The following is a 20,998-nucleotide window of genomic DNA, read 5'->3' as shown; positions in this document are numbered from 1 at the left end:
GAGTATTTTTTCCATTTACCATGGAAGTTCTAATGATTTTACACAACTTAAGTGTCTCTCTCTAGGTTTGAAGGCTATATCTTGACAATGATATATAATTTTGTTTATAAAAACAACCAGCAACACAGATGATGTTTACAGATGATATCTAACTGCTGTTCTAAATTAATAATAAAAAATAAGAAACTAAGCATAAAAAATGGCATCGGTACTTCAGTTTCCAATATGAATAGTCCAAGAACCAACATTTAGCCCAGCTTGACAAGGTATTAACAGCATGAAGTCTTTGCTTAGATTTCTTCTCTTGTACAATCAATATACAGCGCAGCACAATTATACCAGCTTACCCAGCAGAAAATCTTCATTAATGTTTTTGAAAAGTCTTTTGGACAAATTGCACTATTTGTAACATGCATCCATTTCCTTCAATTTAATTTACTTACACTGGTTGCTCCCTTTTTCTTGACAGAATTAATAGTCACCAGAGTAGCTACATGCTCTCAAATAATTATCAGTGTACTGTAGACAGTGCTGAGGTTCCCGTGGTGTGCTCATTTCCTTGTTTTCTTCTTTATTTCTGCTTTCAATTTTGTTGTCAATTCTTGAAGTCCTTTTTCTTCTTCCATGTGCCTGCTCTCAGTCCAGCTTGTTCCTAACAGCAGAATGAGTTTTTTGCGGATCTGTGTTTCATTATTACCCAGCTTCACTGAGACGGGGTAGTATTCAAATCCCATTTTTTCCTCCTTGGGTGAACAGCACAGTTGGTTTGTTTGACGTAGGCAATGTGCTTCTCTGCCCCATGTGATTTGTATTCTTCTCAAATGGGGCAGTTCTGAGCACCAACAATGCTCAATTCCTTTTCTTAGCTCTTAAAATGAAACAAATTTTTAAAAGAGCCTGGGATAGCAGCCACATGATGCTGCTCTTCAGCTATGGGGCTGGAGTCACACAGCCCAAAGAGTCAGATTTAGGAGGGGAATCTCTGGCAGAAAGAGAACAAATCAAACTGCACAGAGCTCTTTCACCAGGACTGTGAGCAAGGATGTGCTTGAGCTGATGATGTGGGAACCTGCCCAGTGTGAATTATTGAGGCTGTGCATTTTCCAAAGACTGATTTCGGAAAATCTGTGGTGTTGCCACAATATTTGGCCATGGTCAAAATGTCTATACATGCTACACAGATACCCTAGCAACACACAGGGAAAACCAAAAGCTTGGTATTTCTGCCTTTTTATAGGAAGATACATGCTATGACTCTGGGCTAGGTTTTATTAATCCATCGGGCCATGAATCTTATCAGGCATTTGCTTGTTTGTTTGGGTTTTTTTGTTTATTAAGTACTAGCATGCTATCTCTTCCTGGAAACAGTGGATATATGTGTTTGCAGAAGCAACCTCTGTGAATACATGTAGCTAGGAAACAATGTGAGCTGATTAGGAACTACCTATCATGTGTTTTTTTAAATGGCCTTAGAACAACTAGTTCTCTTTTTGTTATCCTAGACTGTTTTTCAGGACAAGGATACACACATCCAAGTATGATTTAAAATGTTTTAATATCATTAGGCATTTTATCCAATGTCTGCCCCAAATAAAGAAAAATATATTTACTTTAGTATGAGTTCGTGATATTGACTGAATGGTGTTCTCATTTCACTGTGGTTTTGGTTTTTTTCTCTGATCTATTTAGTAGACATTCCTGGCTGCAGCAGCAACAGAATAGGTCATGTCTAAGTTAAATCCTCAACCAACCTGTCTTTTAAAGTAGAGGCTTGACTTTAGTGATTGATTGGTAGCAGTCACTCTAACAAAATGATAAAAATTTGAGCCCTCAAGAACTTTTCTGACTAGCTTCAAAGGATAAGAAGTGATGCATGCAGGAACACCAAAGCCAGGAGACAACAGCTGGCTGATGCATTTTCCTTCCTAATCAACTTTCTATGACAGGTACCATTAAAGTTTCATTGGTTTACGCTAGAAATGGACAGGGCCAGTCTGAATTAGAGATATTAAACCAAATATTTGATATTAACACTAGTGCTTGAATACCAATGCCAGTACATGGGAATAAAAGCTAAAATTTTCTGGGAGAGGGGGAGAAATTAGGGAGCCATAGAGACTGTAGATTTAGTAAAACTAAGAAAAAAAAAGAAAATAACTGTCCTTACATTTGAAAGAAGGGGAAATAGAGATATAGGAGACCTAGAGAATGAGAAGTATGAAGAGTAATTTTTGAGGGAAGGGATTAAGTCACAGTAAATAGAGAAAAGAATGAGAGGTATTGAGAAGGGAAAAGGAAAATAAAAAAGGAACAGAAGAGTTTGTTGATACCAATGTTATTCTGATACCCACTCATACTTCCATCACCTTTTCAACCTTTTAGTTTTTCTTAGTTTGGAAGATTAGGAGGTTTTCTCAGCATAGAAATTTCTTATTTTGGTTTGAGATTTTTTGTTGTTTGTGGGGGTGGTTTGATTTGTTTTGTTTTGTTTACATTTACACACAATGACATTCAAATTTGGTGTCTCTGCCAAGAGAAGCTATCCTAAATACATTTATGTCTCTGTATTACTGATATGACTGTTTGCAAAGAGATAAGCAGAATTTCTCTTTTCAGAATTTTACATATATGTGTATGAGACATATATATTAATAAATATATTAAAATATTATTTGTGATACTTACATATGGAAATATATAAATATAAACTCTAAAAGGAATAAAATAGGTATTCAAAGTAATTTAAAAAATTATTATATCTTGGCAGAATCTGGGAATTTATTACAATGCATTTTAATAAAAATCAATGGATTTTTTTTAATATATGTATTTATTCAAGATTTTTTAGGTTTTGGTGGGGACATTCAGCTAGTGCCATATTCTGATTTCTAAATATTATCCTCAGACTGACTGGTTTAGTAAACCACAGAGGGGAAAAGCAATAGATGGCACATTTATCCCTATGCCTGTGACACTTCCTCTGTGATTTGTAAAATCTCAGTTACTACTGCAGTGCAAGCCACACTAATACTTCCCATTTATGTAGCATTCACATGTCTCAAAGCACCGAATAAATGTTCAAAGGATGTACCAGCCTTTTGCAGATGGAAAACCTGCTGTACAGAGGTTATGATTTAAAAAGCATTTTGATGATACACACAGGAACAGAAATGATTTCTTGTTACTTGTGTTAGACAGGTGTGCACCATTATATTCTTCTGTCAGCATTTTTTGACTCTTCATTTTTGTCCTAATAACACTTCCAGTTTCTTCTTTATTTCTCAACATCCACCTTATTAAAGGATTTGAGCTCACTTATGATAAGCATGTTCATTCTTCACCATTTAACCATTTCCCGTTCAGGAAGCTATCTTTTATTCTCTTTTTTATTCCAAATTTTAAGGGATTTTTAATAGTGATTTTCATATGGTCTTAGTAAAAAGTCAGATGTAATAAGAAAATTAAGTGCAAATTATAAGACTCCTTAAAGTTGTACTTACCAACAGCTAATGACCAGCTGGGTGTTTACTGATGGCAAGAACAAGGGGAAAAAAAAGATAATACATAAAAGCATAATTTTTCAATGATAGAATTTGAAGCAATCACTGTTATTTCAAGTATATAGTTAATGGCTTGCTTTTCTTCTAATGTTTTCTTTTATTAATACACCATTAGAAAAAATTTAACTTATGTGATCAAGAATTTATTTTCCAGCAATTTTTTAACAGATAGAAAGATGATAGGATAACTCTTATGTAATGAGGTCTTGGCTTTGATTTTTATCTTGTCCTCAGAACTCAAATATAAGGATTGATTTTACTGTATGTAAGAGTCCATTGGGACTTACGTATACTTTTCTAGCTAAAATCTTAGGGTTTTCAATGAGGGGATAGTCTTTATTAATTTTAGATTTTATAAATTTCTTAATGACTTAAATAAGTTTTAATACTTTAATTTCCTTCTTCTGTTTTTGTTTTTTTTTTTCCTTATTTATCAGGAAAAGTTGGGCTTCTGATGCTATAGGCATCAACAAGACCAAGATTTCTTTTCTTTCCAGACATGAATGGAGTTCAGGCATCAATATTTCACAAGTGTATGCACATACACAAACAGACCTGCACTAAAGCACTGAATAGTTTGAGATCATTTCAATTAAGGTTACTTCAGAGCTCATTGTTGCATGTGATTTCACTAAGTGATAATTTAACACACTAAATTACCACTCTGTTCCTCATAGAAAGTGACACTTATGACCACATAATAAAATACTTTATAGCCCGTTGTTCAGATTCATAATTCCACTTTGCTGTAGGAGGAGGAAGCCACAAGTCATTCCAGTGTAGCAGCCATTAGGGGATGTATTGCCTTCCCAGCCCATGCTCTGAGATTAAAAACGCTGACAGCCTCTCATCCACAGATGGCAGAACCCTCTAAAGCTGTTGAACTGGCACTCAGTCAGTTGGCTTTTGATCTGGCTGTTCAGATGTAAGAGCCTGTTTAAGCAGAAAAGAAAATAGGCTGTTCATGTTCAGTTACTATAAAACTCTCTTCCGATGGGCCTTTGTGTCTTTATCTGTTCCTTCAGCTGCTTTTAATTAATGCTTTGAAGACACTGTGTATTTTGGGTTTAAGGGCAGGAATAACTCTAACTCAGCTCCATGTGAAACATCTCGATGCTGTGCAGCAGCCCTGTTCTTCCCTAGTGCACTACCCACACAATAACTTATGACTAAATTTCTTGAAATAGGTACATATTTTCTCATCTAACAAGGAATAAAATCTCAATCTATTTATGGTTGTTTGGAGAATCACAGTTTAGTATAGACTGAATGTATAGATAAATAAAAGGCTGTTTCACTGCTTGGTACAGAGCAGCCATTAAATTAAAGGGGTTATGGGAAAGCCCAGCAGCCTGCAATTTTCAGGGAACTGTTGTGATATTTTAGGATGAATCCCAAGGTCATATATTTTGGCATTGCTGCTTTTTAATTGACTGCCTATTAGATGCAATATAAAGCAGAGGTGAGCCCAGAACTCTTCCACCATGGGGAAAACAATTTCCCCTGCTCTGCTCAGAGTTGCAGTATTATCCATTTAAATAAGGTAGAGAAAAAAAAAAAAAAAAACAAACAACAAAATAAAAGCAGTGTAATTGTGCTCAAAACACAGAAGGGAAGAACCCACCAGAGGAAGCAGCAGCTCTCAGGGCATAGCGGAGCCAGGCCTCCCCAGGACCAGGAGCAGTGGGACCCTCCAGAGCAAAGTTTCAAAGTTTCCCAGATGAGGATGGTCCCACTGCCAGCAGCAGGGCAGCCAGGAGGCACCAGGCACTCCCAGCCCCAGGTGTGCCACCCTTCCCTGGGCATTGGCCCTGCTTCATTGCCACTGGGGCGTGGGCTTGTGGCCCCTGGAACTGACATGAGGAAGGGAGACATAAGGAGAACAATCCTCAAGGGGTGCACCAGAGAGCCTTCAGGACAGTAAATGGAACAGGCATACAGGGGAGAGATTTGAGCTTTTATACCTTGAAAAAATCCCATCCTAAATAATGTAACATGCAAAAAATGGTTTGCACTGAAAATATTGAAAATAATAACAAAAACCCCTAAGATAAAATATCTCAGGTGAAACTGTTAAAGGTTGCAAACTACAGTCCTTCACATTTCATTTTCCAAGTTAGCACTTAGTGAACAAATAATGGAATAAGTATTGTTGAGGAGTATACCATCATGCCCTTGAATGAAGTACTTGTCCATGAGTGCAGTGTGTAGCTAAAGGAGAGTGAACTGAGAGAATAAAAGTGTTAAGACTGATAAAATAATTTACTTGTTCCTTTGTTTTTTAAGGAAGATTGTTAAGGGATTATCTCATTGTAGGAAAATGCAGTAATCCATGGTTTAATAAAGAACCAAACAATATAAGCAAGCACTTCCCTTGCTGTTAAAACTACTGTTATCCAAACACTTAAAGTCATCTAAGTGCTATTTAAAAATTAGCTAAAGGATTTATAGAGATCATTTAGAAGAATTTAGAATATTAACAGATACCAAAACTGACAGCAGTATGAATATTTCTATGTATTTTAAATATAAATTTTCTGGAAGATATTCACCTTTCAGCAGACTTGTTTCAGTACTACAATTACAAAGCAGTGTTGCTGTCGTGCAGCAGCTGACAACTCTGTGTGGTGTTCCATTGTGCTGCAGTGGAGTTGAAGTGATTCACAGAGGACTGAACAGATTGATGTACGCACAGAGATTGGCAGCTGGCTGACTTGTGCTGGGGAGTGCACAAGGGGAAAGTGGAAGGGGAGAAGAGCCATGCTATCTGGTGGACTCAGTAAGAATTATGTATATTTCCCCCTCAATTTTGCCTCCAGCTCATTTAAGTTTTTCAGTAAGGATAACTGGAGAATGTGAAACCAAGAATTCGCCCATCAAGATTGCTGATTACATTTGGGAAATGCATTCATAAATTTATTTCCCAATATTTGTATCATGACTGCTTCTGGTAAGGACAACCTCAGAGAATGTTGACCTCACCATGGCAGCTCCTAGAGGAAGCAGTGTGTGCATTCATGCACATATGTGTATCTCATGGGTTCCAGGACCTTAGTTTTTCATTTGTGAAATTCAGAAACATGGACAGAGCACACAGCCTTCCTTGCACTGCAAATATCTAAACTTCCTTCACAACAAAAGCTTAGAGGGGGTGAATGCAACTGATTCTTAGATAGGTGTGAGCCTGATGTAGGATCAGGGTGCTGAGATATGCAGAGATTTGCAAACACTACTTGAATTACCAATTTGCATGTTGTCCTTTGTAAGGGAAGTAATGAGAAGAAGACCAAGTTAGTACATAAATTTCAGTACAGAAAAAGATTAGGGCAGTCTGTCTAACATTGCCTATACACATTTAAGAGTCTATTGTTGGTCCTTCGTGCATTTTACTGTTTCTTTGTAGCTTTTCATCTTTTTCTATGGGCCTGACTTTTTTAAGAGATACTTGGAAACATTTTATAGCTACTCCATTGTACACAGTAGAGAAGTATTGTTTTGATATTATTTTAACCCTGTATCCAAATTCTGCTGCTTGTTAGGGTTCAGTTTCAATTACTGAAAGGAATGAAGCATGCAAAACACAGATTGTGATTTCTTTAACTTCTTCTTCTACCTGGAGAGAGCTATTCAAGGGTCTCCTTTCACCCGCCAGAGAAAGCTGAACATCATCCTTTCAGCCTGCACTGTGCCACTGTGATGTGAAGATTCTGAATTTGTTTAGCGCGTCCCTCTAAAGAAGAAGATATTTATCCATGTTTTGCTTCAAACGTGGAACAAATTTGGAGTATGCTTGAGTATATTTGAGAAAACACCACTTTTTAATCTTTGGTCTTATTTTTATAGACATGAATAACTTGGAGGTTGTGCTGTCACTCTCTTTCATGCTAAGCAAGTATATTAGTATTTACTTTCCATTTAAAATTCTATTACCTTTGAGTACACTGACTGTTGTTGCTGAGCTCACAGAAACGTTTTGAAAGCTCTGCATCAACTTTTTCCTTGCTGCACATCTTAGGAATATATTAACCAATTACTCTGCTGTGAAACCTAGATAGATGATCAGTTATTGGCTTCTTCAGGCATACTTCTGCACATCTATACCTTAAAACATTGATAAAATCCTAATTTCTTATCCACAGAATTTTTTCCTTTCTTTTTTTCCCTTTGCAAATTCAGTGCATCTAGACTTATTAAAAAAAAAAAAAATCCTCCCCTGCAGTGATTCCTGTAGAATGGAATTTTGTTATTGGTTTCAAATCCTCCCTTGCATATGTCATATGGTGATCTCCTGTCAAACTTTTCCCATTCTCAAATACCTCCTTTCTGAAATAACATCTATGATAAAGTTGTCAATTAAAAATGTTCCTGAAAGGAACATTGTGATAATTCCTTACAGCAAACTTAATTGTGTTTACTAGAGTAAAGTTGACCATATTCATGCATTGCACACATTATCCTAAATTTCTGTTGTCATTCTAAACACCAGATCATTTCCAGAATATTGTTTTACTGGGAGATGAGGAATGGAAAAAGAAATCCAAACAAAGTGACAAAAAGTACTCCAAAGAAATAGTTGCTTCTTTGAAGTACAATTGTCTTTCCAGAATTACTGTAGGCTGTTATCCAAGCTGAGTATTTCTGCTCCAGAAGAAGTGGCCCAGTAAAGTTCACTATTGTAGTCCTCCACATGAAATTGAAAGAACATCAAAGCCTATTTTTTATATTAAATAACATTTTTCTTATAGTTTAACTATCCATAAATAGCACCTAAAAAGTTGTGACTTTTTTTTTTTGAGAGAAGGGACTGCAATAGAAAAATAATGTTGGTAATTTTCAGATATTTTTTCCTTCTAATGTATTATTTTTTTCCCACTATTCCATAAGTGTTTCTTAGAGAAATGAACATAGCCGGAGGGATATAAAAAGCAGTTATAGTGAAATCCCAAAGCATTTCTAAAATACACTTCTGTTCAGTATGTTGCTTAAGCAGAATACACACTGGTATAGTATAAAAGGTTTATTAGCTTTTTTATGAGTTACATAATTCACTCATTGCTTCACCAGTTCAAAGGGAAAAAACAAACGAAATCAGCTGCCCAAAGGACAAATGTGTTACTCTGTTCTACCAAATTTTGTATTTTCGAATAAATACTAAAATGCACACTTAAGAAAAAAAAAATAATATAGATAAAAACCTGTAATTTGTTATTCTAAAAGTACAGCTGTTCAGGAATAACTGCTTTTTCAATATTACTTAAGTTTTTTTTCTCAAGTGGTCAAGCTAAAAACATCCAAATTTGCCCAAAAATTTGAAAATTCTTCCTCAACTATTTTGGATCAATCAGTTCTCATTAAAACAATTTTCAAGTTTACTTGTAGAACAAAACTTCTTGGAAAGTAAGTCGATTTTCCATCACTATTTTAAAACACATATGCCTGACATGTTAGACTGAGAGTTTTCAGAATATTATGTTCTGCTAAATGCTGAATGTTAATTTTCAATAAAGACTAAAACAATTTAACAATACTACATTAGCTTTCATAATGCAGATTTTTGAGTGAAACTGAAGGATACTGACATCCATCACTAATCCATTAGCAACATGGAAAAGAAAATCCACATATGCACCTCTGCTATAGCTCCGTTACCGGTCATAAGAGTTCAATGTTCTTAGGTGACAGTTGAAGATGGAAAATAGAGTATTTACATTCTGTTATTGTATCTTCAATGTTAGCTGATTTTTCACATTTAGTAATAACTACCTGAAATACAAAAACTTGCTGCCTATGGATTTGATAAATTTAATTAATTTTCAGTGGCAATCAGTGCAACAATAAACACTTGTTTTCCTCCATGAATATATGACTGGAAAATATTTAAATTTATGTAAGTAATGAATTTTAAACCCCACAGTGTGATCTGCATCTCTCCAGAATTCTGCCAGGACCACTTCCAGCTAGGGGATGGGTACCAATTATATTTGTTTAGAGTGGGGGGAGAAAGAATATTGATTGCCTGGAAGTTGTACAAAATTAGCTTTATTCATTTCAAGGACCCCTTTTTTTCCGTGTCACAGGGGATCTTTGCACATGAATGCAACCCATCCTAAAAGTCTATATATAGGCCATCAAGTGCGTTAGTCAAATATGTGAAAGTAATCAAGTAAAAGCCTAATCAAACAAGTTGAACTTAAGCAAATATTTCAAGTGGCCTTGGGTGTGAGTTCCCAAGAAGCCTGTATGTTTGAGAGGTGGAGATGGCAAGGCGAATTAATAAGCATGGTGTGTGAATACTTTCCTTTCTAAAATATAGGTAGACTTCGGAGCTGAAGGATCAAGGACTGAATGCAGAAGCGCCGCAGAAATCACCTGATTAGACGTGAACTGACAAAAAAACCCAATCAACCGACCAATCAACCAAAACAAAAGAATGTAACCCTTCCTTTTTGGAGATGTACAGCGCACAGAACAAGCAGGTAAAGAGCCTTGCCTGCACAGGGTAACTAGTAAATGTAACAACAAATATAAAAGAGGATATTTTAAAAAAGCCTCTTTGTAAAGAAACTGAGCATATGATCCACTTTTTTATGGAATGAGTAGCAAACATAATCCCTGTGTGGGAGGTTTGTTAGCCTTGGTGTATTACACATGGCATTGAAGTCCATGTCTTGTGTTCTTTTGAAATTACTTTTGAGCACAGCAGAAGCAAAACTAATCGAACACTTGTTTACTCACAGTTTTATTTGTTAGCTTCTGCACATAGCCAATTCTAAGTGGGTGTCAGTGAAATATTAGTCTGGGGTACAGAATGTGATTGATTTAGTAATATTCTCTCCATTAGTTCAAGTATTAAAAAGAAAATAAAATCCCTAGACCTGTCCTCTTCAGGGATAGAGGAGTCCATGACTTAATTGTATTCATGCGAGCTTTGGGGCAACTGGAAAGCTCTGAAATGTACTGAAAAAGTGTGGCACCTTTTTACTTAATGGAAGATACAGTGAATAGAACTTCAGTCATTACTGTATTAATTGATGCTAGTAACAATTTCTACTACTAGTTTGCCAGACTGTCCATCTGAAATACAGATATCATCACAAGCTATCAAATAGAAAGAAAATTGCATTAATCTGGTAGCCATTTTCAAACTGTGCTATCAGAAAATGAGAGGCAGGAAAGAAGATAGGTTTATTCTCAGCAGGTGACAAAACCATGCTCGTATTTGCTTTGCCTAGTAGCTGTGGGAACTCTATGCGTCACAGGAAAATCTGTGCACTTCCAGAATATTGTGTACATGAATGAGATCCCAAATTCCCATCATTTCTTTGTGTCTCTGTCGCTGCTGAGAAACCTAATGGTACTGAAAATTCAAAAAACTGAGAAAGAGAGGGATGGAGAATATTCATGTTTGAAAGGAAAGCTATAATAGTTGAAAGAATGCAAGGAGAAGTTTTTATTCTTGTCTTTTTGACCTTTAAGTAGTCACGTCTCTCATCTGTTTTGCTGTTCTTCATCAGGAAACACAAGAAAAAGTTTAGGTGATAAATTTCTTGAAATAGAACTCAGGCATTATAAATTTCCACATCCTATCACACATCCTATTCTAGTACAAAACAAATTTTAAAAACTGAAGGAAATCTCACATCTTCAGACATAACAGTTGCTCTTTTGCCTCAAACATGACTTGTTTCATTTATCACACTTGAAAAATTAATCATGATCTACTCCTACTATCAATGTATTTGAATTCAACATTATTATCCTAGAAAAGCAGGTGTCTTATTCAGATAGAGGATCAATACTTGTCAAGATGGTAATTTAAACTTAATAGATCATTTTCTTTGTGTTCATCTTCAAGGTGAGGGCCAAATTTGTAGCAACAGAAATCTTGTGAAAATATTCAGGAAAAGTCAGTGATGAAGTTTTATTGGTCCTAAAAACCTGGTTTGGTGATTGTATTCATCCAATTAATATATTAACTGTATCTGTTCAAAGTAAGTCAAATATGGAATATTTACTAACATTAGCCTATGCTCAGCCAAAGTATTAGAGGTAAATTCATACAGCAACATAACTATTTAAGTTCAAGAAGGCTTTAATCTGTTTAGAGAGAATTGCAATAAAAAAGACAAAAAGAAATCAAATATTTTCAATTTGATTATCTAATTGTCCAATATCAGTGTTTCCTTAGTGTTCTTTTTAATTTAGAGTTCTGAGCTATAAATCTAGTCATTTTAGACACTGTATTAACTATTATAATTGAAGTGTAGCATGCAGTTCTGGCTATATACAGCTCATAAGCAGGTGAAGTTGGACTCCCATGCTAATGTTGAGTAGTATGCAAGCTTGAGGACTCCCCAGGAACACAAATCCGTGGTCCAGCAGAATGGGGTTCCACCAGCAGTTGGCATTTCTAGGTCAGCACAGCCCCCACCTGCCACAACACCTGGGGTTGGACCTTCCCCTCCCACCTGCAGGCAGTGCAGGTTATTTACCTGTGCTTCTCAGCTGCAAGATTTCTTAGGATTATTTTTTTAAATGTGACTAGTAAGAACACAAATCTGCCCATTTTCCTATTTTACAATTATTAAAACTGTTTCTAGATGCAAAAAGATACTAATTTCTTTTAACATAAATTCTAATTACAGCCCCTCTGCTAATTAGGTTTAACAGTGTATTTCAGATACAGTATAAAAACATAATATTCAGAACAGAAGTTCATTATCATCATTAATGTTTTATTAAACCAAAACACATTTAGAAATAATGATCTTGCATCTATTACAGTAAAATTCCTGATATTCTGAAAATGAATCATTATTTACTAATCTGTCAAATAAGTTATAAGAATCTAAAAAAAAAAGGTAAGGAGGAATTAATGAAGTCACAAAATCGTGTAAAAACATGTTACAACTTCTTAGTAGACCAAATTTTTTCAATTTAACATATGGTTCTTGGGCAATTTTTGTATTGCTCAGCAACTTTGAAAATTTCCTGGATAATTTTTCAGATGTACATATAAATAACTATTATATTAAGTCATTAATAACATACAAATTCATTTTTATATTATAAAACTCCCACTATTTTAGACCTAGGTTACATAGTCTGCATAAGACTTTTTGAGTTAACACAGTGGAATAATGAAGTTCATATCATTTAGCAATAGATTACCACTGTCAGAGAAAAAGTGACAAAAAAAAAGGCATCTGCCATAGGGGAGCATAAGCACCTTCAGTTGGACAGGGTAACAAAAGAAATGAGAGTTGTAGAAATTGTGGAGGGGAAGTAAATTGAGGAGAGGGTGTGAGGTAATGAACCATGGAAAATATTGATTATATAAAAGCATTACAGAAAATTTTAAAAATGCTAAAATTGCCCTGGAATTTTTTTCCTTTTTTTGTTATTCAGTACAATTTCATAAAAGGAAAACCACTTCTTCATTGTATTTTTTGTACATAGTCCTCCAGCAACTGGCAATGAAGTCACATTGAAAACCAGAATACCTTAAAGAAATCTTGGTGACCTACAGAGCCAAGTCCTGTTTCACAAGGAATGATAACTGAAGCCATTTCAATAACACTTTCTGAAATGTCTGTGGGTGACTATGGTTACTCCAAGGGGACAATGGTATTTCAGTATGCATTAAAATTCTGAGGGAATTGTATGTCAGTCTTACTTCAGAGAGAAAAAGGTTTTACACATCACACACACAGAACTTAAGTTCAGGTCCTGCATTAGAGGCCATCTTGCAAAAATAGGTGAAGCTTTCAGAAGTTATTTCAGACATGGTTGTGGTAACATATCATGAAGCCTTTATCCTTATTTTTACATCTTCTTTCTATTAATTATATTGGTTTGATTCAGATTGGAGTGAAAATACTGACAAGATGCAACTTTTTCAGGACCAAAAGCTAAAACAGCTGGTTTATTTTACAGGTTTCAGTAATGCCATGAGACTAAATATGTGTTATCTCATCATTCCTAAGAAGCTTTATCATATTTTGGAGGGGTACAATGAACAATGAAAACAGAACCTTGACACTGTTGTGAAGAGCACTGTTTTGAAGGAGTTTAGAAAAAGCGGGAGGTACAATGAGAGGAAGAGAAAGGCAATTAGTATTTCCAAGTGCCTAGCAGAAGGAAGACAGTTGGGAACACAGCTTTTTCTTAGGATTCATTTACTAGGGTATCATCATGAAACAAGGGTATCATCTCCTTTAAATATACTTCCTTGAACATTAAGGGGTCTGGAAATTGCAATGGATTTGTCTGATGGCTGGGTTTTTTTGTTTTTTTCACCAATCAGAGAGTGAGGCTGAAGCAGTTGCTGTGGAGAAATAGAAATAATAAGTTGAACTCTAATTAAAGCATCCAAATTGGAGGGTTGGGATTCAAGCAACAAATCAGTTTTGAGACAGTTATTCTGTCACATATCAGCTACAGAAAAATTACTTTACACTTCTGTTGCCATGCCTCATGCCTAAGCTTGAGCCTATTATTCTTAGAAGCCAACTGTAGTACATATTATGCAGTTAATGTGAAAGAATAATAACAATTGTGCAAGTCAGCTTGAACCCATTGAGGGTGCAGTGGTTGTGTAAAAGTGTCAGGGACGTAAGATAATTCTGATTTTTTCAGCAGCTGCACTGCAGCATTACAGTGTGAAGGTGAGAAGCAGTTTCTCAAACATACTACAGACACTTGGAAGAATAACAGATATCATAGAATTAATTTATTTTTATAATGCAATGTAAACAAATTTGTCATTAACATGGCAGAGATTATTACAGTCAAACATGACAATCTCCCTTTTACTTAAAAATGGATGTGTTTCTGTGCTATCAAATCGGCAGCCATTAGCAAGTGTTTATTTTTTAATTTATTTTAATTTAAATAGTAATCAGGTACCTTGAAAAGGTGTGAAAAGTGATTTTACTTCATTCTTTTCTTCAGTCCAATGCTGCAATAAACTATCTTTGTTAATCTCACTATAAAAAAAAATTAAAAAATTAAAAATCTTTATTCTAGTGCAGAATATTAAAAAATAAAATGACATATTAGAATCTTTACTTACTTTTTGACATAGATTGAAAACTCACATAAATGGACCCTAAGATAGTACTAAGACAGTAATGAATTCCTCTCACAGTCTTTAGTGTTCTTATGGACATTGAAAGGAAGGTAGTATACACATGAAAGCTGTAAAATCATATGTGAAAAGAAGATTAATATTTAGATAAGTCAAGTAACCCAAAAGGAATGAGCTGATTAAAGACTGACTGTGGGGTGCATAATGTAGACAAACCCACAAAAAAATGTTACCTTGTTACAGGTAAGATAAAAATCTTTTCTATTTGACCTTGGCATTAAAAAAATACTGTGACTCTTTCTTAAATTTTAGCCTCATGCAGTGGAAAGTTATAATGTCATTTCCCCTCTGCTGCCCCACAGTAATAAAATCATTTCTCTTTAGGCTAAGCAGCTGATTTAGGGAAACTCATGTGAAAAGAGCTGTGTTGCAAATCAGATTTGTCAGCTAGTAGCAGGCGAGTAACTATTATTAGCTGTTACAGCAGGCAAGATATAAATGTCATTTTTTTTTTTGAAAGGTGAAGTTAAACTTTTCAGTTTCACTAGAGAAGATTTCTGTCACAGTTTTAAACAGTGCTATATGTGGAAGCTACCCCTCTACCATCTGTCATAGCAAGTGATATTTTGGGGCCACATTGTAACCCAGATGATGACTAGCTCACAACCTTGACCAAAATACTTCCTGTGAATGAATTACGTATGTGCTTAGGGTCTAAATTCAGCTTACTGGCTTGTAGGTCAGCACCTCTGGAAGAGCTCTAAGGGGCTTAGGAAAGACAGGAACATCCTTAATAATGCAGAACATTTTGCATGGGGATAAATGGAACCCAAACCTGAACATGCTGGTAGTTACCTACCATTCCTGCTGCCTAACAAAAGCAAATGGGGTCAATATTCACTCCAGTATTTTTAGCCAACCTTCCACAATGATGTGGTATAATTTTCCTGAACTGGTGTAAATTGTTAAACCTATTCATCTTTTCAGTACTAAAAATCCCAACTTTTGACACTAATTTAATCTTTAAAAGCCATTTTTGATGGTTTTGACGGATGAGGCTTTACAAATATGAGCACTGAAGATTATTGGTCTGAATCTTCCATTATATGTATGATTTTGCCAAAATGTATCACTGCTACAAATGTAATATAAAGCTTTGATATCCTGGTTTACTGCAGAAAGGTGGAGGAGACAAAGCAGTCTTTCCTGCAGACTTGGGAAACAGTTTGCTGCAATTTGAAAAGCATCACATAGAATTTGAGAAAGGTCTAAAAGCAGGTCAGGCCATATCTGAGGCAAAGTGAGGAATGCTGGCAACACAGACTGGAGAGACAGATGATTTCTTTTTGCCTGTACTAGACGCTGCTGATGTGCAATAACTGCAGAGAGATTGCTTTGGGATACACATTTCTGTGGCGTCTTTTTTCACCCTCAAATAAAGAGCACTAAGTTTTCTGAAAGCTGGTTGATCACGGATAAACTCCTCAGGGCTCATATGAGAGGCATAGGGCAACTGCCAACCCTGCATTAGGTATCCTGAGATCTGGTGGGAGGATAAGGGGACTGTAAATTCAGGTATGGAGGCTGAGGCCTGCACTTCCTCACCTGAACAGAACTCAGATTTGCACTTCTGAGACTTCAGCAGAATACCTTAAGAGATCCTGTGAGGGTCAAAGTCCTAGTAAATGAGCATCACAGGAGCTATGGTGGTGTCTAAAATGATTAAAAGCCTATTCCATTTTAAAAACACTCCATTGACCATTAAATCTTGGAATGGGAATTCTAGATTTCAAAACGGGTACGCCATAGTCCTTTTGCATCTTACAAATGGTACTGATTTAGGAACACACAGTAATAAAAAAAAAAATTAAGTTATACTCTTCAGTGCTTACATAGCAAAGTATATTTTCACCTTCCTTAAGCTTATTTCACGGTTATTTCAACAGCAGAGCTGAAAATAACTGAATCTTGAAGCTATAATCCCACTCAAAAAAAACATAGAGTTTCACCTGCGCAAAAGTCAGGGAAGAAAACTGGAAAAAACCCCTATCCTCAATTTTAAGACCAGCTGTTGCCAAGCAACTCTGCTGGGGATGATGGGATTTCTCTGACACAGAGGCCAAAGAGATCTGGTTGGTTGTGGGCACAAAGGCTGTCTCCCCAAGCCCCCACAGTACCATTAGATAAAGTTCTGGATTCCAAAAGCACCTTTGGGAGGTCCAGTGGAGGATTTTTATTTTTCCATAAGTTGTTCTTTGCTGTGGTCCGTTCTTTGTGGGACTTGCTTTTCCATGCCATTCTGGTGGTGACACAGCATGCCTACAGACTCATTTAGATGATATTCATTCCATATGAGATTTCTGGCTTCCACTATGGTTCTGTACTGTAGTTGTTTTGGAACATGTAGCCAATCTCTTCCCAAAAGTGCAGCTGAGCCAAGATGATTAAACATTTTAGACTGCAGCCAAACAAGTTCAAATTCAGGCAGTTCTATTCCTAAAATAGGCCCAAGCCCATGCCCCCAAGATCATCACTTTACAGCAGCTGTCCTCCCACTATCCTACATCTCCGTATCGTCTTCAGAAACCTGAAGTTCTTCTGTAAGTGCAGAAGAAATCCCACCACTGATTAGATGTTGCTTTGCAACCTCTCATGAGTAGGTTCTCTGCCCAGGAATTCTCCTTTTCCATGAGAGTTTGTCAATGCACTTTGGGGATTTCTCTGGGAAAGACATGGGCAAAAGTGACAATTTACGGCTTATTTATAATTTAAACAATATGCTCAAATTTAACCAGCATTTTTTTTAAGTAAGTGGGAGTGAGGGGGAGGATTTTGACAAGTCTTGAGATTATTCAACCTCTCCCTTTTTTCCAAGCTACTGTAGAAATGGATGAGTAAAATTTAGATTAAGCTTTTGTCTAAGGAAAAAAAAAACCTGCAAACAGAAAAAAAACCCCAAACACCAAAACATATGATGAATCTTTCTTCCTCTCAGCCAATTTAAAATAAAATTTTGATCCAAGACCACAACACATATATGATTTCTTTACTTTATATACACTGCAGCCCAAGTTTAGCTTGAATCTTTCCGAAGTTTGCCCACACTTTCAATCCGTTCTGTTTGAAAATCCTGGCAAATCTGGGCCAGGCTTCTGCTCCCTTCAGAAATTGTTTAACACTGTCTCTCCATAGAAAACAGGGTGTCTAAACAGTATTTTGTGTAACAGAGTTATGGTGAACATGTCACAGCTAGTAGAGGTGCTTCACTACTATTTTTTCCCAGATGTAAGACATTATAGCCATTATTATTGTTACTTTCAGGTTTTTCCCTCTCCATTTCCAATCGTTCCTACTCTATGATTAGTTGAGAAGCAGTTAAACTGTGGTAAGCCAGGAGAACTGGTAGTGAATTGATAGCTAAGGGTGGCTGTATAGACATAAAGTTATCAATACATATCCACATAGAAATCTTCGGTTATGTATAAATGCTATTAATTGATGGTAAATATCAATATAAAACAAGAGGGAGAAGTATGGAGATGATAATAGATCTGTAATAGCTAGTTACAATTTTTTTTCAGATTTGTGAGTCAGCTTCAACTGAAATATTTCTGAGGCTTTCGTCTCGATGCAGATATTTAACAATATTTAGCAAACAGGTGTCAGAATTCCATTGAAACCAATTTTGGTACATTTTTATTGCAACAATATAATCAAAACTACTCTGCCAGTTTATGACAGCCAAATTATCTGCAGTTTGAAGAAAAGCCAGATTTTACAACATAGCTGATAAGAACAAGATCAAGAATAATCAGCTTTTCAAGAGTCTTTTCCTCAACCAGCTGAAATATTACTCAGGCATTCTCATATGCCTATTCTAGCAGCAATACAACTGCTCCTCAGATAGGTTGATGCTTATGTTGCTGTTAGCTGTGCCACACTTCTAATTGCACACTGATTATATTTGTAATATAACATTTTCTCTCTACTGAGCTGCAGTTATCACTCACAAGGTAGTAAACAAACAGTGTTCACAGTGGGAATTCAAGATACTAAAATCTTTTAAATTTTTTTGTCCCTCATCTTGCCAGGTTTATTTCCCTTTTCTGTGGATATCTTTTTCTTCTCTCACTTTGAATTTGGGCTGTATTTGCTTCTTTCTCTTTCTAGACCATTTGACTTGTCTCCCAGATTTATTTCTAGTTCAGCCACTTTTCCAGGTATTTGTGCAGCCCTTTCATACTTATGTGCTCTGTTTTACTCACTGCTACTTTTTAGTCCATCTCTCGCCTCATTTAATTTCCTTCCATTTTGTTGCTTTTCCAATTAGAAGTTTTTCTCAGTTATTGGTATTCTGATTCCAATGGAATGCAATTAACTTCTTTTCTTGCTCAGCCTCAACTACTTGAGAGTAAACTAAAATGGGTAAGTTTTGAAATTGCAAAGGAATGCCTTATCCATTATTGATGAACTAAAATGGGAAAAGGAAATGAATACTATAGGCTGAACTATTAGAAGGGAATAGCCCTGGTGGACTGAATGGATAGTAAAGGGGAAGAAATGCATAGACTGGGAATGGGAGATAGAATAAATTAAATTACAAAAATGAAATAAAAGGACCGAGTAAGAGAAAGGAAATGATTTAGGGGAACAAAGAGAAATAAGGCAGTAAACAAAAAATGGCAAGATAAAGTAGAACATGAAGAGAAAGAATAAGCTAGGCTTCATAGGAAGCACTTGAAATGTACAAAAGCGAAAATTAACCAGATTCAGGTGAAATAAAAATCCAAATATAAACTAATTCATGATTAATGGAAAGATACTAACATGAAAATGATTACAGCATTAGGTACTACTTACATGCTCATGATGCAAGCGTACAAAAGAAACAGAACTGATTTATTTTTATAGTTTTTTGATTTGATAATCAAAATAAAGCCTGGTGTAATCATAAAGCCTGGTGCTTTTTCAGTCCTTGTGAGGTACTCAGGGGGGAGCGCTCCATTGCCTGGTCATACTGGGTTCTGCAACACTGGCTGTCAAGTGGGCTCTCTTGAATATTTGGCAAGAAGACAATCCTCATTTTCCCTACATCTTTGTTCTCTCAAATGGAGATTACTGCAATGCTTTCTACATGGGACACTCCTTCAAACCACTTATAATTTGTAGATGGAGTAGAACATTCCAGCCCACTTCTTTAGCAGCATTTCATGCAGAGAGTAGTTTGTTCTGACCTTTTAAATGACTTTTTAAGTGGTTTGGTACTCATCTAGGCAAGAAACAGCCTGTCTCTTTTCATGTCTCCTACACAGCTGAAGTCACCTGAGGTACTTCAGTTAAAAGCCCCTTCTTGGTAATAAATGAACAGGAGGAGGCTGATGGTAAAGTGTTGTCAGTGTGAAGTCCTTGACTTTGAACCAAGTGTTCTTATTTTTTTTTGTTGGGATCTCTCAAAAACTAGATCTGACCATATCCAGAAATATTACATGTCCAGGAAAAAAAAGGGGAGACAGGAGAGATCAGTTAGGCAGGAGCAATGAACTGCTGGGACACTGCTAGGTAGAGAAGGAAAGAAAAGGGCAGAATCACATGGAGGGCATGGTAGAATTAGCTGATGCTAGAATTTGAAAGGTATGTTAAATGGTGGGTCCTGTTCCATACTGAAAATAAAAGAATACTTTGAATGTAAACTGGAGACAGAGAACCATTTTACATCTGATGAATTTGACTTTGTCAGATCATTTTTCAGTTTTGCAGCATTTTTATACAATGTTTTATAGGATCCATATGTAAACTAAAACATTATTATCCTGGATATAATAAACATTCACTATATACAAACAAAAGGATTTGCAATATTTATTTCTGTTTCTTCTAGGTTACCTTTCTAAACTTTATATTTCCTTCTTGGGGACTAGAAACCATTTCAAAAATTGGTTCTGAGACAATGGTTATTGCTCAGTTACTTATTTTTTCCCAGCGCCTGGGAGGTGGAAGGACTGACTGAAGGTTTTTATTGTTCAGTTAGACCTTTGCACGTGAGGAGAGCGGAATTCTGCATGCATGATGATAACATGTCAAGCAGTGGCTGTCAGTGGAAGGAAGAAGTAAAGGCAGCCCAAGCTTAGGTGATCACCCCTATGACAGAGGAGCACACAGAGAGGGAACAGACATCTTGTTGATGTCCCTGTGGAATGAAGGCAGAGAAATGTTCTTGACAGTGGCAACCATGGGATTTCTCTCTCTGTCAGTGAAAATAAAGCACAACTGACAGTCTCAGCCTGGAGTACGGCATCAGGAATGGGAATAGCACTGCAGGGTAAATAAGCCATGGGAAGAAGTGCAGTCC

Source organism: Melospiza melodia, chromosome 3 (genome assembly GCF_035770615.1).
Source record: "Melospiza melodia melodia isolate bMelMel2 chromosome 3, bMelMel2.pri, whole genome shotgun sequence".
NCBI classification, from domain to species: domain Eukaryota; kingdom Metazoa; phylum Chordata; class Aves; order Passeriformes; family Passerellidae; genus Melospiza; species Melospiza melodia.
The sequence above is the reverse complement of the archived record's forward strand: the minus strand, read 5'-3'. Positions refer to the sequence as shown.